The sequence below is a fragment of the Taudactylus pleione genome, unplaced genomic scaffold (assembly GCF_031769625.1).
Source record: "Taudactylus pleione unplaced genomic scaffold, aTauple2 ptg000188l, whole genome shotgun sequence".
NCBI lineage: Eukaryota > Metazoa > Chordata > Amphibia > Anura > Myobatrachidae > Taudactylus > Taudactylus pleione.
The window spans coordinates 5,375,905-5,395,967 of record NW_028284590.1 but is presented as its reverse complement, the minus strand read 5'-3'; the positions used below and the strand labels follow the sequence as shown (position 1 = coordinate 5,395,967).

Sequence of the window (20,063 nt, the reverse complement as noted above, 5' to 3'; positions counted from 1 at the left end):
AATGATTGCTGCTTTAAAAATGCAGGCTAACTCCCAGGAATCGTGCTTGTGCCTGCATGTTGCAGGTTATTACATAAGGCCCATAGTGTTCATTTTGTAAGTAGTTGCAGGACTGTTTGGCCTGGTTCTCAGTCGGACGCAGCAGTGATGTCGGACGCAGTGGAGCGATGTTTTTTGTATACGTATGCGTCTGAGCTGCACGGCGCATGCATCATCATTTTGTTCGTACAGAGTCGCAGTGCAGAGCTGGACACACGGTATCAGAAATGTAAAGGGCGTTCCTGGACGGTGACTGGGAGGTAACGGGGGGCAGGACTAAAGAGAAGGACGAAGATGTTGCGTCTTATGGGAGTGTCGCGGTTGCTTTCGGAGATGCTGAACCACTCACATAGTAGGCCATACTCAGCGCCTTCCATAGGCCAAAGGAAGAAAAGGGGGACTCTGCTTTTGTTTGGGGGCACTCTTGTAAATATTTAAAAACTTTAGTTTTATTAAATCCCATCATAACAAAAACACACATTTCAAATACTGTAAGACTGGAAAGTTATTTTGTAGAAAATATTTTTTTGTTGTTTTAAAATTGTATTAAATTAAGTACAATTATCATATTGCAGTGATCTAAATATGTGGAATGACTCCTAGCTGGGCCTGGATTGGATGGTCTCTTAAATCATGCAGAGGCCGTTATGATTTACTCCAATCTCTGATGTGCCACCTATGGAACTGTAACACCTCAAATGAATGCCGGGATATAGTAATCCCAAGATATCATACTGTATGCTTTTATGCAAGAGCACTTACAAAAGAAAAGAATGTGGTTTGAAAGATCTACAGTAAAAAGGTAGACAATGTCTAGTTAGACACCAGATGTTAGACAGTCAATAGGTCGACAGGTACAAAAGGTTGACAGGGACAAAAGGTTGACACATTAAATATCGACATGTACAAATGGTCGACAGGGTCAAAAGGTCGACATGAAAATGGACAACACATAATGGTCGACACTATTTTTTTTTCTAACCCTAATCTTCACCCTAACCCTCCCCTCGGTGCCTAACCCTCCCTCCTGGTGCCTAACCCTAACCATCGGGGTAAGCACTTAGCCCTAACCGTCAGGGTAACCCTAACCCTCCGGTAAGTACCTAACCCTAACTCTCCGGTAAGTGCTAAACTCTAGACCTTTTGACCCTGTCGACCTATTGCCTGTCTAACATCTGGTGTCTGTCTAGACATTGTCTGCCATTTTACTGTACATCTTTAGATCGGATCCCAAAGAAAAGGTTCCACTTCATATCTGTCTAATAGTTTAAAGAGATTAGATTATTATCCCAAGGTATCATACAGCAGAAATGAATTCATGAAATTAACGTCATTTTCTTTTTTCTGTTTCAAGATTAGACATCATGCATCGTCCAAACCCTGGTAAGGCCACCTATCCTACATCTAACATTCTCTATTTCATACAACCTGCTAAGAGTCCTGCATTTTCATTGTCCATATGACCCTCTGTCTACTCCATTTCTCATTGGAGGGGCGTCTTAAGAGAGGAGAGGGCCCGTGTGGAGTCTCCGTCCGGGGACCCCTCCTCTCGTCCCGGCAGCTCACTGAGTGCTGTAGACTCTGAGCACTAGTAGACTCTAGCACTGGGCCAGAGTCTACTGCGCCCGCGCAGGTCTCCGGGGCAATGGCATGGCAGCCATTTTCCCAGCCATTTTCTTACTGCGCATCCGCAAAAAACTCTGGGGAAATAACTGGTGCGCCATTTTCTCTGTGACTTGTGCAGCGCTGCTGCAGCTGACATGGGTCTCCGGAGCGGTAAGTATTGAAGAAATGGTTGTAGGGTATGTGGTGTGGGCCCCTCTAGACCCAAGGGCCCGTGTGCACCGAACACCCTTCTCCCATTATAGATACTCCCCTGGGTAGAAGCCTCCCACAATGTGCAAAACCTATCCACACACAGGCATAGTTACACTATGGTAATCAGCTCAGTGTGTGGCATATTTATCACAATCCGCATTTTAAATGCGGCTGTGATAAATATTTTTCTTGTATATTTGCATTGTGAAAAATAAAATTTGCACACAGATTTACAAACAAGCTCTTGCCAGGTGATGGGCTCCAATAGCTTATCTTATCACACTGCTTCTTGGTTCTGGCCCCAGGCAGCCAATGGACATGCACGGCGGTTGGCCGGTACATGCGTCATTGGGGGCAGACAGGGAGGGATCTGGGATCCTTCTCTGTTAAAATTTGCGATATGGCTCAAGGCATAACTATATTCTCCCCATTCCTGCAGCCTTCGCTACTTAATCCTTTTATATCCATTAGCAGTGATGAGTAGGCAGAGTGGGATTTTTAACTCATGCCTGTCCCGATATCATCAACAAGTGTAAAATAAATATTCACACCAAATAAACTACATCTGGACTCAGATTTGCCAGTAGGTGCCGATTAGTCCTCAATACTCAGCCAGATCTAATGTAAATCGGGACCTCTTCTCATGGGCATCAAAGTCACCCAAATGGTGGATTTGGGGAGCTCAGTTGCTGGATTGTGTCCATATTTCAGAGAAGCCACAGTGGGACGAGAGCCAGGCAGCTCAGCTTGGGGATAAGGCAGTAGACTGTGCCAATGACAGGCAGCCCAGGTAGTCATTAAATAATTTAACTAACACTATTATTACAATATTATTTAGTCTTTTAACTCCAAATCACCATGCAATGTTTTAGGTCAGCAACAAAACCCTCCGGGGCACCCGAACCCAGGTCAAGCCGCACTCCACCATGGAAGTTATCCTCCACCTCAAGGACACCAAAGCCCTCATGACACCCACGGACCAGGGCCACATGGCCAGCATGGACCAGGGCCACATGGTCAGCATGGACCGGGGCCACATGACCAGCATGGACCAGGGCCACATGGCCAGCATGGACCAGGGCCATATAGCCAGCATGGACCAGGACCACATGGCCAGCATGGGCCAGGCCCACATGGCCAGCATGGACCAGGGCCACATGGCCATCAGGACCACCATGGAAAGCATTAGCACTTTGTCATGAAATGGTGAGTCTGGTAATGAAAGTGACTACTGCATACACATTAAATCAGATAAATTGTCATTAGAATGTTTCACAGGGTTACCCTCATCTACTCCCTCATCTACTCCCTCATCTACTCCCTCATGTAATCCCTCATGTAATCCCTCATCTACTCCCTCATCTACTCCCTCATCTAATCCCTCATCTAATCCCTCAACTAATCCCTCATCTAATCCCTCATCTAATCCCTCATCTAATCCCTCATCTAATCCCTCATCTACTCCCTCATCTAATCCCTCATCTAATCCCTCATCTAATCCCTCATCTAATCCCTCATCTACTCCCTCATCTACTCCCTCATCTAATCCCTCATCTACTCCCTCAATCATGCACTGTGTTTTTATTTTATTTTGTTGAACCTGAAGCCGGAGTATGTAATTTTGGTACCCATGCTAGTATTACTCTGTTCATTCCTCTGCAAGGAAAGCATAAATTAGCATTATAATAAAAAGCAATTGCCAATCTCTGTTTTCTAACTGTTTCTTCATACCCCTTTGTTCTGCATAACATTTCCGTCTACTGGATATAACACCCATGAGACTTTCCTACCATTATAGTAATGTTTTCATTTAATAGTCATATAATTTTTGAACTTGCAATTTTAATTGAAAGAATATAATATTACGATAAAAATACAGGGAGGAGTATAGGTAAACCATGATCAAGAATACATAGGGCCTGATTCTGCCGCACGTAAGGTGGTTGCCTACAGAAATGGTAAGTTCTGTGCATCTCGTCGCCTGTATGTACGCATCTATGTGATCGTGCCGCCCCCAGGCCACTGGTCGTCATCATTAGTAACGACACCACCTAGCCCCTGCTTGGTGCAGAATACACGGCTGAAAATGGCATTCACTGGGTCGCAAATCTAGTGGCACGTATTTCTTACGCGCAGACGCCCCATTGCTGCCCAGTTGCCGCCCTGTAATGGCCATTCAGCCTTCACAGAGAAACAACAACTCAGACGCGTTATTTAAACTGCGAATGGAGCTGCATACACACACAACGATTTTTTGAACGTTTATCGTTAACGATATCGTTTATCATTCAATCGTTGAAATAATCGTTCACTTTCTAAATTAAAATGTGCGTTCACGTTTGTAGTTTGTAGTTCAGTCAGACTGACCAACTGAACGATTTTTATTAAGGGAATATGCAAAAATCATTTGTAGTTCAAAAAAAATCATTCATTACACCTTAAAAAATTTGACAGATCATCTGACAGATAATCGTTCATAATATCGTTCATAAAATTGTTGTGTGTGTATGCAGCTTAAGAACTTAAGAATTGCTACACAACAGACTCAAAACAGAAGGGAAATGTAATTGTTTTGCATGAATTAGGACAATCTATAAGCAATGTCTTGAATAATAGTTTTTCATCATTAGTGTGTCTCCTATATAATGTATAATCTCATTATAATCAAATTGCAAGTTAAAAACACTACAACTTCATGCCGCAGAATTAATTTAGTAGCTTCTTAAGCTGGGTACACATTAGACGATATTTTGAATGATTTGCTCAAATCCGATGGATTGCAACGACAAATCGTTGAAATTCATCAAGTGTGTATGCAGTATGCGCGCTCCCGCATTTTCACGTCGCCCCCCCATGCAGCTTAGACTGACAATCTCGTCAATGATTTTGTTCAAAACATGCAGTGTGTACACTCTGGACCTCATTCAGAGCTGCTCGCAAAATGCGAGCGCTCGCTCTGAATGAGGGCGGCCGCATCTAAAAAATGATCTGGCCTACTGCGCTTGCGAGCAGGTCTGAATGAGACCCTCTATCAGACGATCAGGCGATATGTTAACATTATGTAGTTAACGTTGAAACGACTGAACAACGCAAGATATATCGTTTGGTTGTTTGGAAGATTGCACAGTGTGAATGCACTATGGGCCTGACTCAGATTAGCTGATTGTTGCGTACTGCGCATGCACTGTGTGTGCACGGCTATCACACTGCGATCATGCACGCAGAAAAGAATCCATCGCAGAGTGAGTGACAGATAGTAAGTGTTTGGGGGAGGTGACGGGGGAGTGGTTGGAGAAACGCATGCGTGCCTGTCCGTTTGAACGCCGTTACATGGGCGTGCATAAATTAGCCAGTGCGATGGCATATGCAGCTTGTGTACTCACTGCGTGCTATGAGGCTTAGAGTTTCTGCGCAGGGTCTGACCTGCTGTAATTGTGCGTAATTGTGTCCATCGATGTTACTGATGTTTATGCTGGATTGCGAGGTAGAAAGGATGTGAGAAAACAGAAGTGAGCGTCTTTATGGCGGCTGAGCTTTTGCAATCATTAGCAGATTTTCAAAGCTTGACTACATGCGTAATCGCAGCTGCGATCAATGCTGAAACAGGCTATCGCATCATTTGCTGATCGTCTGATGTGTCCCCACCTTTATAGTTCATACTATTGCTTTAGTTTTGTCAAATTCTGTCTATTGCTGTTATCCTACAGTACAATGAGTAATTACATTTTCCCTTTTCCAATTGCAGATTGAGAGTCGCTATAGTACACAGAACAAGACTATGAAAAGATTCTTCAAATCCTCTATAACCAATCCATACCCATACTTGCCAACTCTCCCTCATTGTCAGGGAGACTCCCTGAAATAGCAGCAATCTCCCTGTCTCCCTGAAGAGTCTACCAATCTCCCTCATTTCACCTTACCCCCATTATGATACTGTTATATAAAATAAAAAACAGAGATATATACATTCAAATGGGATCATTAGTATAATTTCCCTGCATTGGTTATAAGGCACAATGATCCCTGTGGTTACATGTATTTTCTGAGAAGTATCAGTATATTTTCATCAATAAGTAGATCTTACTGACTGCTTTGGGGCTCATTTACATGTGGATGTAAGTCAATTTTATGGCACGCCTCTCAGATGTAGCAGTACACGCCCAATTTACTGCCGCGCTCATAGGTGCTGCTTTCACAATCTCCCTGAAATGCTTTTTCAGAAGTAGGCAAGTATGTCTATACCTTCCAGTCTGCATATAATCATTATAAAGTATATTAAATAACACTCTCCCAAATCTAAACAAATGTGTACTGCCTATATATATATATATATAATTATATATATATATATATATATCTCCATCTAAATATCATATGTTTTCAGCATATTATCCAAATAACCAACTTCACAATAAATTCATAACAGAAGTCCCATGGATGGATCTATCTATCTATCTATCTATCTATCTATCTATCTATCTATCTATCTATCTATCTATCTATCTATCTATCTATCTATCTATCTATCTATCTCATATCTATGTATCTAGATGGTGCTAAAACTAGAGAACATGGGGCCTAGATGAAAAAACAAAATATATTTTACACCATCTCTTCCCCCATCACATCCAAAAACAATAATGTGAGTAAAGGGGATTTGTTAGTATATCAACGTGTTGAACTCAATGATGCAGTCTCCTGGGCTCACAAGCCGGCCAGCCTGAGTAAACAGGCTTAAACAAGAAAATAAAAAGTATTCCAACAAGGGGCACTCACAGACTGTTAGGGGTAAATTTACTAAAGTGAGAGTTTTTAGAAGTGAGTTTTAAAAGTGATGTTGCCCATAGCAACCAATCAGATTCTAGCTATTATCTTCTAGAAGGTGCTAGTTAAATGTTAAGTAGAATCTGATTGGTTGCTATGGGCAACATCACTTTTAAAACTCACTTCTAAAAACTCTCACTTTAGTAAATTTACCCCTTAGTATATAGAATCATCTAAATAGAGATTCTCTATTATGGTGACCCAAGAAAATATATAAAATATGACCTTTAATTCATCCTTTAAAATATTAAGCCCAGCGAAATATAAAATGCAATATGTGTTCAGTGATAGAAGTGTGAGACAATAACAACACAAAAATAAAAATATTGCATCCTCTCTCAATTGTCTATATTTATTTATTTATATTTAGTATTTAAATTGTAGCCTTCCAATGCAATGTTATTTTTTGACAGGATGCTGGTTGGGTATGAAATCTCGGCTGTCAGGATGCCACTGGTCAGAATATCGTCAGCGGCATCCCGACAGCCAGAATCCAGACACCCATAAGGACTACAGGTAAGTTTAACCCAAAGCCTTACCCTAACCCTCCCTCCCCGCTACCTAACCCTAACCTCCCCCCCTAGTGCCTAAGCCTAACCTCCCTCTCCCCACACCCTAAACCTAACCCTCCTTCCCCGATGCCTAACCCTAACCTCCCCCCCTAGTGCCTAAGCCTAACCACCCTCTTTCCGCACCCTAAACCGAACTCTCCTTCCCCGATGCCTAACCCTAACCTCCCCCCTAGTGCCTAGGCCTAACCTCCCTCTCCCCGCACCCTAATCCTAACACCCTCCCCGGTGCCTTACCCTAACCAGGGGCGGATTTAGGCTGTTCTATTAGGGGGGCGATTTAATGATTAATTATGACTCCTCCCATTTCCTGTATTGGCACTTCCCCTTTCTTGTCCCAACGCCTCCCCTTACAGGTTTTTTTTTGTGGCCACATTGATTATTACTATTATTATTAGCACCAGCAGCCATCTCCCTGCTCCCTGCCCCCCCCTCCCCAAGCCATCTCCCTGCAATCCCCATTCCTGTCCTAGAGCAGAAGCCATCCTTCCCTTTGTGCAGGGGCAGAAGCAGCCATCCCCCTTCTTCCCCAGCCATCTCCCTGCTCTCCACACCCCCAGCCATCTCCCTGCTCGCCACACCCCCAGCCATCTCCCTGCTCACCACACCCCCAGCCATCTCCCTGCTCCCCACACCCCCAGCCATCTCCCTGCTCCCCACACCCCCAGCCATCTACCTGCTTCCCCACACCCCCAGCCATCTCCCTGCTCCCCACACCCCCAGCCATCTGCCTGCTCCCCACACCCCCAGCCATCTCCCTGCTCTCCACACCCTCAGCCATCTCCCTGCTTCCACAGCCATCTCCCTGCTCCCCACACCCCTAGCCATTCCCTGCTTCCCCAGCCATATCCCTGCTCCCCACACCCCCAGCCATCTCCCTGCTCCCCACACCCCCTGCCATCTCCCTGCTCCACACACCCCCAGCCATCTCCCTGCTCCCCACACCCCAGCCATCTCCCTGCTCCCCACACCCCCAGCCATCCCCCTGCTTCCTCAGCCATATCCCTGCTCCCCACACCCCCAGCCATCTCCCTGCTCCCCACACCCCCAGCCATCTACCTGCTTCCCACACACCCAGCCATCTCCCTGCTCCCCACACCCTCAGCCATTTCCCTGCTCCCCACACACCCAGCCATCTCCCTGCTCCCCACACCCCCAGCCATCCCCCTCCTTCCTCAGCCATATCCCTGCTCCCCACACCCCCAGCCATCTCCCTGCTCCCCACACCCCCAGCCATCTACCTGCTTCCCCAGCCATCTCCCTGCTCCCCACACCCCCAGCCATCTCCCTGCTCCCCACACCCCCAACCATCCCCCTCCTTCCTCAGCCATATCCCTGCTCCCTACACCCCCAGCCATCTACCTGCTTCCCCAGCCATGTCCCTGCTCCCCACACCCCCAGCTATCTCCCTGCTCCCCACACCCCCAGCCATATCCCTGCTCCCCACACCCCCAGCCATCTCCCTGCTCCCCACACCCCCAGTCATCTCCCTGCTCCCTACATCCTCAGCCATCTACCCGCTCCCCACTCCCCCAGCCATCTCCCTGCTCCCCACACCCCCAGCCATCTCCCTGCTCAACACAGCCCCAGCCATCTCCCTGCTCCCAACAACCCCAGCCATCCCCCTGCTTCCCCAGCCATATCCCTGCTCCCCACACCCCCAGCCATCTCCCTGCTCCCCACACCCCCAGCCATCTCCCTGCTCCCCACAGCCCCAGCCATCCCCCTGCTTCCCCAGCCATCTCCCTGCTCCCCACACCCCCAGCCATCCCCCTGCTTTCTCAGCCATATCCCTGCTCCCCACACCCCCAGCCATCTCCCTGCTCCCCACACCCCCAGCCATCTACCTGCTCCCCACACCCCCAGCCATCTACCTGCTTCCCCAGCCATCTCCCTGCTCCCCACATCCCCAGCCATCTACCTGCTCCCCACACCCCCAGCCATCTCCCTGCTCCCCACACCCCCAGCCATCTCCCTGAACACAGCCTGCTCAGGTCAGTGCAAGATGTGGACTGTGCTAGGGAGGGCGATCACTCCAATCGCTCCCCCCCCCCTGGATCCGCCACTGACCCTAACCTCCCCCTAACACCACGATACTTACCTTCAGGATGCCGGCGGTTGGGGTACTGGTGCCGGTATCCCAACCTGTCAGAATTTCAGCGCCGGTATTTAGACTATCGGCACCCCACACGCTGGGATGCCGACTACATCCCGCTATTAGTTTTGATTACATCATTGTAAAATCACCACTCCCCTACCCCCCAACATGACCCCTTCCACCCGGTACAAATTGCTCTGCTCTTGGACTTCCCACCTACTGTAATTAATGATTGCAGTCAACTATGCTGAACTAGGTAATAGATGAGACAGGTGTTTCAGCACAGGTGTCTGTAATCATCAATTAAGAAGGAAGTCCACTAGCAGAGCAATTTGTACTGAATGAAAGGAGTCATGTTGGAGGGTCTGCACTCCTATACTGTATGCGTAGGATAATAGTTCAGTGTGTTATCATATTTATCTGGAGTTGTGGCATCTAAACCTTGGTGTATATCTTCATTTTACCTAAGTTGCCGACTTCCGAGACTATATTCAATAAAGAAAATTAGTTAATTGATATAAGTCTCATACACAGTTATTGGACCTTGTATGTAGATCTTTGCAAAATACGAGACAGGAATCCACAGATTAAAACTACTAGGGAGACTAATGACGATGGTAAACAGTTCATACATCCAATCGGCATTCCTTTACTGATTATTTCAATATGCCTACAGTATTAGTGCTCCTTACACATTATACCTACAGTAGTAGTGCTCCCTACACATTATGCCTACAGTAGTAGTGCTCCTTACACATTATGCCTACAGTAGTAGTGCTCCCTACACATTATACCTACAGTAGTAGTGCTCCCTACACATTATGCCTACAGTAGTAGTGCTCCTTACACATTATACCTACAGTAGTAGTGCTCCCTACACATTATGCCTACAGTAGTAGTGCTCCTTACACATTATGCCTACAGTAGTAGTGCTCCTTACACATTATGCCTACAGTAGTAGTACTCCTTACACATTATACCTACAGTATTAGTGCTACTTACACATTATACCTACAGTATTAGTGCTCCTTACACATTATGCCTACAAACTTCAAAAGATATAAGATCTGCACAGAATGGGTGATATATAACCTATCCCTAGCGTGCCACGTGTGTGTGTGTAATATTGGAAAAACCTGTTTGTGTAGTAATGCCGAATATATAATAGATAAGTAACTACCAAGTGGCGTCTGCAAAGGACAATCAATGTTGAACAGTGTTGTACCATCAGAAAGCATTTCTGAGTAAATTATGACTAATATAACATTGTAATGGTGCGTACACACTGGGCGATTAAAGTGGACGACTGAACGATAACAATATCGTTATCGTTCAGTCGTCCACTTTATCGTCCATTTTTAACACAAAATAGATGAACGATGATGACGACGCGCGTTCCCGTGGGTCGTTCGTCATCCTCGTTCATCGGGCTGACATGCAGGCCAACCTGACGACCTCGTCAGGTTGCTGCATGTCAGGGAATGGGTGAGAGAGCCCGGCGCTGAACGATATCGCTAATGATATCGTTCAGCGGCTGTGCTCAATGTCATGAACGACATTGAGCACAGCCTGCCGGGGACACACTAGACGATATCGCTCAGGGAGCATATCGTCTAGTGTGTATGCACCTTAACAGTTATCAGAGCCGCGAGACCTAACCACGCTGTATAAATATATCCGTACAGGGGACACAGCGTGCTATGTTTATATGCTATACCGCAACAGTCAGTTGTACAGTACTCTTGAGTATAGTGGCGTTTATAAAGGACAATAAATATCCAACAGTGCTGTATTATCAGAAAGCATCTCCGAATAATATACAATAAATATAATACTGTACTAGCTATTAGAGCCGTGAGATTTAATTACGCTACAACAACATCTTTAAACATGGGTCATAGCGTGCCACGTGTATAAGCTATACCGTGACAGTCTATCATGCAGTATTCTGAATTACATAATAGAACAGCAACAATTCACCAGCGTTTATTAAAGACAGTGAATGCTCAACAGTGTGGCTTTTCTAGACAGCATTTCTGAGCAGGGGTATTGATACATTCATTAGAACCGCAACATCTTAGCGGTGTTCTCAGGGGATTCCTTTACGTTACTAATATGATTATAATATCCATCAGAATCTACCCCTTTTGTATTCGTACGTTTGAACCTACCCTGTGTCGCATTGTGTGACTGAATAAATAATAGAGCCGCATTATTATAGGGACGAACTTAGAGACAACCACCTTATAACTTCATTTGTTAGGCATCTAATGCCATCGCTAACTTCCATCATATAGCTGTGAAACCAGTCTCTCAGTTGGGATAACATATGTTTTTAGGGTACTCTCCATATTGTAGTGTCTGTATATTGACTACTAAATAAAATATCAATACACTCTTGGCCCAATACATGAGACCAACTGAGATTTTTTGATTATAGACACTACTATCTGAGTAAGGCTGATGTTAATATCGGGCAGCAATTAGCCCCAATAACTTTAACTGGATATATGATATTTTACATGGTATAATATTGATTCATGTGAAATAGTTCCACTAATATTTAAAAATATACCAGCGTCTCAGATAGATAGAGAAGTTACAATACTGAGACTGCCTGTTTAGTACTAATCACTTAATAATGTTACAATCTATGTAACAATCGATGTTGCAACATTCTTGAATGTTCTAATACCTTACACTGTTGCTGATTCTCAGCGGTGACTGACACTCTTACCTGGGTCTGAATATCAGATTATGCTTTCTTATTAACAAGTTCCCTAATAGCGGTCTTCTTTGAATCTATATTATATATATTCAGGCATTTAACATCTAGGAATATACTACACTAAGGGCAATCATTGTGTTTTCTTGAGTTGTTGTCCATCGTATTATATTGGCAATAACTCAGATACCAACCCTATTATTATTAATATATAAGATCCAGGCTTTTCCTTATTTGTGACCAATAACAGGTTTTGATTAAGAATTATGCACACACACACGTGGTTATAGCAATTTATTTTATTTCACTTTTCTATACTTTATTCACTTGTAATATTTTCTTAATATTTCGCTTATCTATTTTAAGTATATTTTAGAATATCATAAATAAAAGTTATATTTTATTATATAGGACATTTTGGAATTACCATATCATTAATACGGTGAAGTATTTCCTAGAGTGCACCACAATAACTCATTCTTTCTCTTTTTTCCTTTTGTTTATAACATTATGCCTTCAGTAGTAGTGCTCCTTACATTATATCTACAGTAGTAGTGCTCCTTACACATTATATCTACAGTAGTAGTGCTCCTTACACATTATATCTACAGTAGTAGTGCTCCTTACAAATTATGCCCACAGTATTAGTGCTCCTTACACATTATACCTACAGTATTAGTGCTCCTTACACATTATGGCCACAGTATTAGTGCTCATTACATATTATGCCCACAGTACTAGTGCTCCTTACGGAATGGGTATGAAATACCGCCGGCCGCCCGACAGGAGCAGAGTGCAACGCAGCGGAAGCCCGACAGCGCTGGAAATCCCGATCGTGGATAGGTAAGTATCCACTAACCTAACCTAACCCCCCTAACCCTAACCCTCCTTAGGGGTGCCAAACCCTAACTTCCCCCCCAAGTGCCTAACCCTAATCCCCCCTCTAAGTGCCTAACCCTAACCACCCCCTTCCCTGCTACCTAAACCTAAGTCCCCCGGGGGGGTGCCTAACCCTAAGTCCCCCCGGGGGGTGCCTAACCCTAACCATCCCTCCCCCTAGCCTAACCCTAACCCTCCCGGGGAGGTGCCTAACCCTAAGTCCCCCCCGGGAGCCCTAAACCTAACCCTCCCCCCCCGCGGCTATCAGCTCGCGGCGCCCGGCATCACTACGATCGTGATGCCAGGCGCCGTTCTCCCGGCGTCAAGGAAATGCGGGCGTCTACATCTAGACGCCCGGCATTTCACCCTTGCCGGGATAAGACAGTCGGGAAGCCGGCTGCCGGTATATAGGCAGTCGGCTTCCCGATTGCTTCCCCTCCTTACACATTATGCCTGCAGTATTAGTGCTCCTTACACATTATGCCCACAGTATTAGTGCTCCTTACACATTACATCTATAGTAGTAGTGCTCCTTACACATTATGCCTACAGGATTAGTGCTCCTTACACATTATGCCTATAGTAGTAGTGCTCCTTACACATTATGCCTACAGTATTAGTGCTCCTTACACATTATATCTACAGTAGTAGTGCTCCTTACACATTATGCCTACAGTATTAGTGCTCCTTACACATTATGCCCACAGTATTAGTGCTCCTTACACATTATGCCCACAGTATTAGTGCTCCTTACACATTATGCCTGCAGTAGTAGTGCTCCTTACACATTATGCCCACAGTATTAGTGCTCCTTACACATTATACCTACAGTATTATTGCTCCTTACACATTATGGCCACAGTATTAGTGCTCATTACATATTATGCCCACAGTACTAGTGCTCCTTACGGAATGGGTATGAAATACCGCCGGCCGCCCGACAGGAGCAGAGTGCGACGCAGCGGAAGCCCGACAGCGCTGGAAATCCCGATCGTGGATAGGTAAGTATCCACTAACCTAACCTAACCCCCCTAACCCTAACCCTCCTTAGGGGTGCCAAACCCTAACTTCCCCCCCAAGTGCCTAACCCTAACCACCCCCTTCCCTGCTACCTAAACCTAAGTCCCCCGGGGGGGTGCCTAACCCTAAGTCCCCCCGGGGGGTGCCTAACCCTAACCCTCCCTCCCCCTAGCCTAACCCTAACCCTCCCGGGGAGGTGCCTAACCCTAAGTCCCCCCCGGGAGCCCTAAACCTAACCCTCCCCACCCGCGGCTATCCGCTCACGGAGCTTGGCATCACTACGATCGTGATGCCAGGCGCCGTTCTCCCGGCGTCGCGGAAATGCGGGCATCTACATCTAGACACCCGGCATTTCACCCTTGCCGGGATAAGACAGTCGGGAAGCCGGCTGCCAGTATATAGGCAGTCGGCTTCCCGATTGCTTCCCCTCCTTACACATTATGCCTACAGTATTAGTGCTCCTTACACAATATGCCCAAAGTATTAGTGCTCCTTACACATTATGCCTACAGTAGTAGTGCTCCGTAAACATTATGCCTACAGTAGTAGTGCTCCTTACACATTATGCCTACAGTAGTAGTGCTCCTTACACATTATGCCTACAGTATTAGTGCTCCTTACACATTATGCCTACAGAAGTAGTGCCCCTTACACATTATGCCTACAATAGTAGTGCTCCTTACACATTATTCCTACAGTAGTAGTGCTCCTTACACATTATACCTGCAGTAGTAGTGCTCCTTACACATTATGCCTACAGTAGTAGTGCTCCTTACACATTATGCCTACAGTATTAGTGCTCCTTACACATTATGGCTACAGTATTAGTGCTCCTTACACTGTATGCCTACAGTATTAGAACTCATTACACATTATACCTACAGTATTAGTGCTCCTTACACATTATGCCTAGAGTATTAGTGCTCCTTACACATTAAGCCTACAGTAGTGCTCCTTACACATTATGCCTACAGTAGTAGTGCTCCTTACACATTATGCCTACAGTAGTAGTGCTCGTTACATATTATTCCTACAGTAGTAGTGCCCCTTACACATTATGCCTTCAGTAGTAGTGCTCCTTGCACATTATACCTAGAGTAGTAGTGCTCCTTACACATTATGCCTTCAGTAGTAGTTCTCCTTACACATTATGCCTACAGTATTAGTGCTCCTTACACATTATGCCTACAGTAGTAGTGCTCCTTACACAATATACCTACAGTATTAGTGCTCCTTACACAGTATGCCTACAGTATTAGTGCTCCTTACACAGTATACCTACAGTATTAGTGCACCTTACACATTATGCCTACAGTATTAGTGCTCCTTACACATTATGCCTACAGTAGTAGTGCTCCTTACACATTATGCCTACAGTAGTAGTGCTCCTTACACATTATGCCTACAGTAGTAGTGCTCCTTACACATTATACCTACAGTAGTAGTGCTCCTTACACATTATGCCTAGAGTATTAGTGCTCCTTACACATTATGGCTACAGTATTAGTGCTCCTCACACAGTATGCCCACAGTATTAGTGCTCCTTACACATTATATCTACAGTAGTAGTGCTCCTTACACATTATACCTACAGGATTAGTGCTCCTTACACATTATTCCTACAGTATTAGTGCTCCTTAGACATTATGCCTACAGTCAGGGCCAGATTAAGGGGGGGGCGACAGGGGCGGTCGTCCCTGGGCCCCCACACACAGAGGGCCCCCACACAGGGTCGATGTGACCCTGCCGAGAACAGGTGCCGGCAGTACCTGTTCCCGGGAGGAGGGCGCTCTGCAGCTGCATGCAGCAGCACAGTCAGAGCTGCTGCATCAGCTTGGGGCACAGCGGTAGAGTTGACGGCACATAAGTGCCGTCTGCACTACACAGCACAAACACACAGCCGCCGGTGCCGGCAGCTGTATGTTTGTTTTAGCAGCAGATGAAAGTCAGTCAGACTCTCATCGGCTGCTGCTACCACTGCCGGAGACTCCGTCTTCTGGCTCCCGCAGTGGCTGATGGGAGATCTCCCATCATGCACAGCGGGCTGGCCCGGGAGGACGCCGGACAGAGGAACACACGACAGAGTGGGGATTAAGGTAAGTGGAAGTTGTTGTGCTTTTGTGTGGTATCTGGGGGGGTACTACTACTAGGGGCACTGCTGGGGGTACTACAAGGGGCACTGCAGAGGGTACTACAAGGGGCACTGCTGGGGGGGTACTACTACTACTAGGGGCACTGCAGGGGGTACTACAAGGGGCACTGCTGGGGGGGTACTACTACTACTAGGGGCACTGCAGGGGGTACTACAAGGGGCATTGCTGGGGAGGTACTACAAGGGGCACTGCTGGGGGGGTTACTACAAGGGGCACTGCAAGGGGAACTATAAGGGGCACTGCTGGGGGGTACTACTACTAGGGGCACTACAGGGGGTACTACTACTCGGGGCACAGCAGGGGGTACTTCAAGGGGCACTGCTGGGGGGGACTACTAGGGGCACTGCTGGGAGGACTACTAGGGGCAGTGCTGGGGGGACTACTGGGGGGACTGCACACTGGTGGGACCACTACTGGGGGACACAGCATAGAGGGGGATTACTACTAGGGGTACTCCTGGGGGGATTACTGTTGAGGGGGGACTGCTACTGGGGGCACTGCTGGGGCAGCCTGCTACTGGCTGCACGGCTGGGCTGGGCTCGACTCTGTGTGGCTTGAAAGGGCCCCCTGCAACTTAGTTGCCCTGGGGCCCCCACAAGCCTTAATCCGGCCCTGCCTACAGTAGTAGTGCTCCTTACACATTATGCCTACAGTATTAGTGCTCCTTACACATTATGCCTACAGTAGTAGTGCTCCTTACACATCATGCCTACAGTAGTAGTGCTCCTTACACATTATGCCTACAGTAGTAGTGCTCCTTACACATTATGCCTACAGTAGTAGTGCTCCTTACACATTATGCCTACAGTAGTAGTGCTCCTTACACATTATGGCTACAGTATTAGTGCTCCTTACACAGTATGCCTACAGTATTAGAACTCATTACACATTATACCTACAGTATTAGTGCTCCTTACACATTATGCCTAGAGTATTAGTGCTTCTTACACATTATGCCTACAGTAGTGCTCCTTACACATTATGCCTACAGTAGTAGTGCTCCTTACACATTATGCCTACAGTAGTAGTGCTCGTTACATATTATTCCTACAGTAGTAGTGCCCCTTACACATTATGCCTTCAGTAGTAGTGCTCCTTGCACATTATACCTAGAGTAGTAGTGCTCCTTACACATTATGCCTTCAGTAGTAGTTCTCCTTACACATTATGCCTACAGTAGTAGTGCTCATTACACATTATGCCTACAGTAGTAGTGCTCCTTACACAATATACCTACAGTATTAGTGCTCCTTACACAGTATGCCTACAGTATTAGTGCTCCTTACACAGTATACCTACAGTATTAGTGCACCTTACACATTATGCCTACAGTATTAGTGCTCTTTACACATTATGCCTACAGTAGTAGTGCTCCTTACACATTATGCCTACAGTAGTAGTGCTCCTTACACATTATGCCTACAGTAGTAGTGCTCCTTACACATTATGCCTACAGTATTAGTGCTCCTTACACATTATGGCTACAGTATTAGTGCTCCTTACACAGTATGCCTACAGTATTAGAGCTCCTTACACAGTATACCTACAGTATTAGTGCTCCTTACACATTATGCCTACAGTATTAGTGCTCCTTACACATTATGCCTACAGTAGTAGTGCTCCTTACACATTATGCCTACAGTAGTAGTGCTCCTTACACATTATGCCTACAGTAGTAGTGCTAGTTACATATTATTCCTACAGTAGTAGTGCCCCTTACACATTATGCCTACAGTAGTAGTCCCCCTTACACATTATGCCTACAGTAGTAGTGCTCCTTGCACATTATACCTACAGTAGTAGTGCTCCTTACACATTATGCCTACAGTAGTAGTGCTCCTTACACATTATACCTACAGTATTAGTGCTCCTTACACAGTATGCCTACAGTATTAGTGCTCCTTACACAGTATACCTACAGTATTAGTGCACCTTACACATTATGCCTACAGTACTAGTGCTCCTTACACATTATGCCTACAGTAGTGGTGCTCCTTACACATTATGCCTACAGTAGTAGTGCTCCTTACACATTATACCTACAGTAGTAGTGCTCCTTACACATTATGCCTAGAGTATTAGTGCTCCTTACACATTATGGCTACAGTATTAGTGCTCCTCACACAGTATGCCCACAGTATTAGTGCTCCTTACACATTATATCTACAGTAGTAGTGCTCCTTACACATTATACCTACAGGATTAGTGCTCCTTACACATTATGCCTATAGTAGTAGTGCTCCTTAGACATTATGTCTACAGTAGTAGTGCTCCTTACACATTATATCTACAGTAGTAGTGCCCCATACACATTATATCTACAGTAGTAGTGCTCCTTACACATTATATCTACAGTAGTAGTGCTCCTTACACATTATGCCTACAGTAGCAGTGCTCCTTACACATTATATCTACAGTAGTAGTGCTCCTTACACATTATGCCTACAGTAGTCGTGCTCCTTACACATTATACCTACAGTATTAGTGCTCCTTACACATTATGCCTACAGTATTAGTGCTCCTTACACATTATGCCTACAGTATTAGTGCTCCTTAGACATTATGCCTACAGTCAGGGCCAGATTAATGGGGGGCGACAGGGGCGGTCGTCCCTGGGCCCCCACACACAGAGGGCCCCCACACAGGGTCGATGTGACCCTGCCGAGAACAGGTGCCGGCAGTACCTGTTCCCGGGAGGAGAGCGCTCTGCAGCTGCATGCAGCAGCACAGTCAGTGCTGCTGCATCAGCTTGGGGCAGAGCGGTAGAGTTGACGGCACATAAGTGCCGTCCGCACTACACAGCACAAACACACAGCCGCCGGTGCCGGCAGCTGTATGTTTGTTTTAGCAGCAGATGAAAGTCAGTCAGACTCTCATCGGCTGCTGCTACCACTGCCGGAGACTCCGTCTTCTGGCTCCCGCAGTGGCTGATGGGAGATCTCCCATCATGCACAGCGGGCTGGCCCGGGAGGACGCCGGACTAGGAACACACGACAGAGTGGGGATTAAGGTAAGTGGAAGTTGTTGTGCTTTTGTGTGGTATCTGGGGGGGTACTACTACTAGGGGCACTGCTGGGGGTACTACAAGGGGTACTGCAGGGGGTACTACAAGGGGCACTGCTGGGGGGGTACTACTACTACTAGGGGCACTGCAGGGGGTACTACAAGGGGCATTGCTGGGGAGGTACTACAAGGGGCACTGCTGGGGGGGTTACTACAAGGGGCACTGCAAGGGGAACTATAAGGGGCACTGCTGGGGGGTACTACTACTAGGGGCACTACAGGGGGTACTACTACTCGGGGCACAGCAGGGGGTACTTCAAGGGGCACTGCTGGGGGGGACTACTAGGGGCACTGCTGGGAGGACTACTAGGGGCAGTGCTGGGGGGACTACTGGGGGGACTGCACACTGGTGGGACCACTACTGGGGGACACAGCATAGAGGGGGATTACTACTAGGGGTACTCCTGGGGGGATTACTGTTGAGGGGGGACTGCTACTGGGGGCACTGCTGGGGCAGACTGCTACTGGCTGCACGGCTGGGCTGGGCTCGACTCTGTGTGGCTTGAAGGGGCCCCCTGCAACTTAGTTGCCCTGGGGCCCCCACAAGCCTTAATCCGGCCCTGCCTACAGTAGTAGCGCTCCTTACACATTATGCCTACAGTATTAGTGCTCCTTACACATTATGCCTACAGTAGTAGTGCTCCTTACACATTATGCCTACAGTAGTAGTGCTCCTTACACATTATGCCTACAGTAGTAGTGCTCCTTACACATTATGCCTACAGTAGTAGTGCTCCTTACTAGGGGTGAGCGGGTTCGGATTTCTGAAATCCGAACCCCCCCGAGCCCCCCCGATCCGAGTCCGATCCGAGTCAGGCTCGACTTTTCCCGCCTGACTCGGATCTGACATCGAGGCAAAACGTCATCATCCCGCC

At 46.6% G+C, this 20,063-nt stretch overlaps 1 long non-coding RNA gene across 1 annotated transcript; it reads left to right on the top strand.

Annotated features, from left to right (window-relative positions):
* Nucleotides 1–1,391: 1,391 nt before the first annotated feature.
* On the top strand, nucleotides 1,392–5,721 carry LOC148519597 (uncharacterized). The gene is made up of 3 exons (XR_015878924.1): nucleotides 1,392–1,422; nucleotides 2,730–3,063; nucleotides 5,603–5,721. It is a non-coding gene; the product is annotated as an uncharacterized LOC148519597 (long non-coding RNA).
* The last annotated feature ends 14,342 nt before the right edge of the window (nucleotides 5,722–20,063 follow it).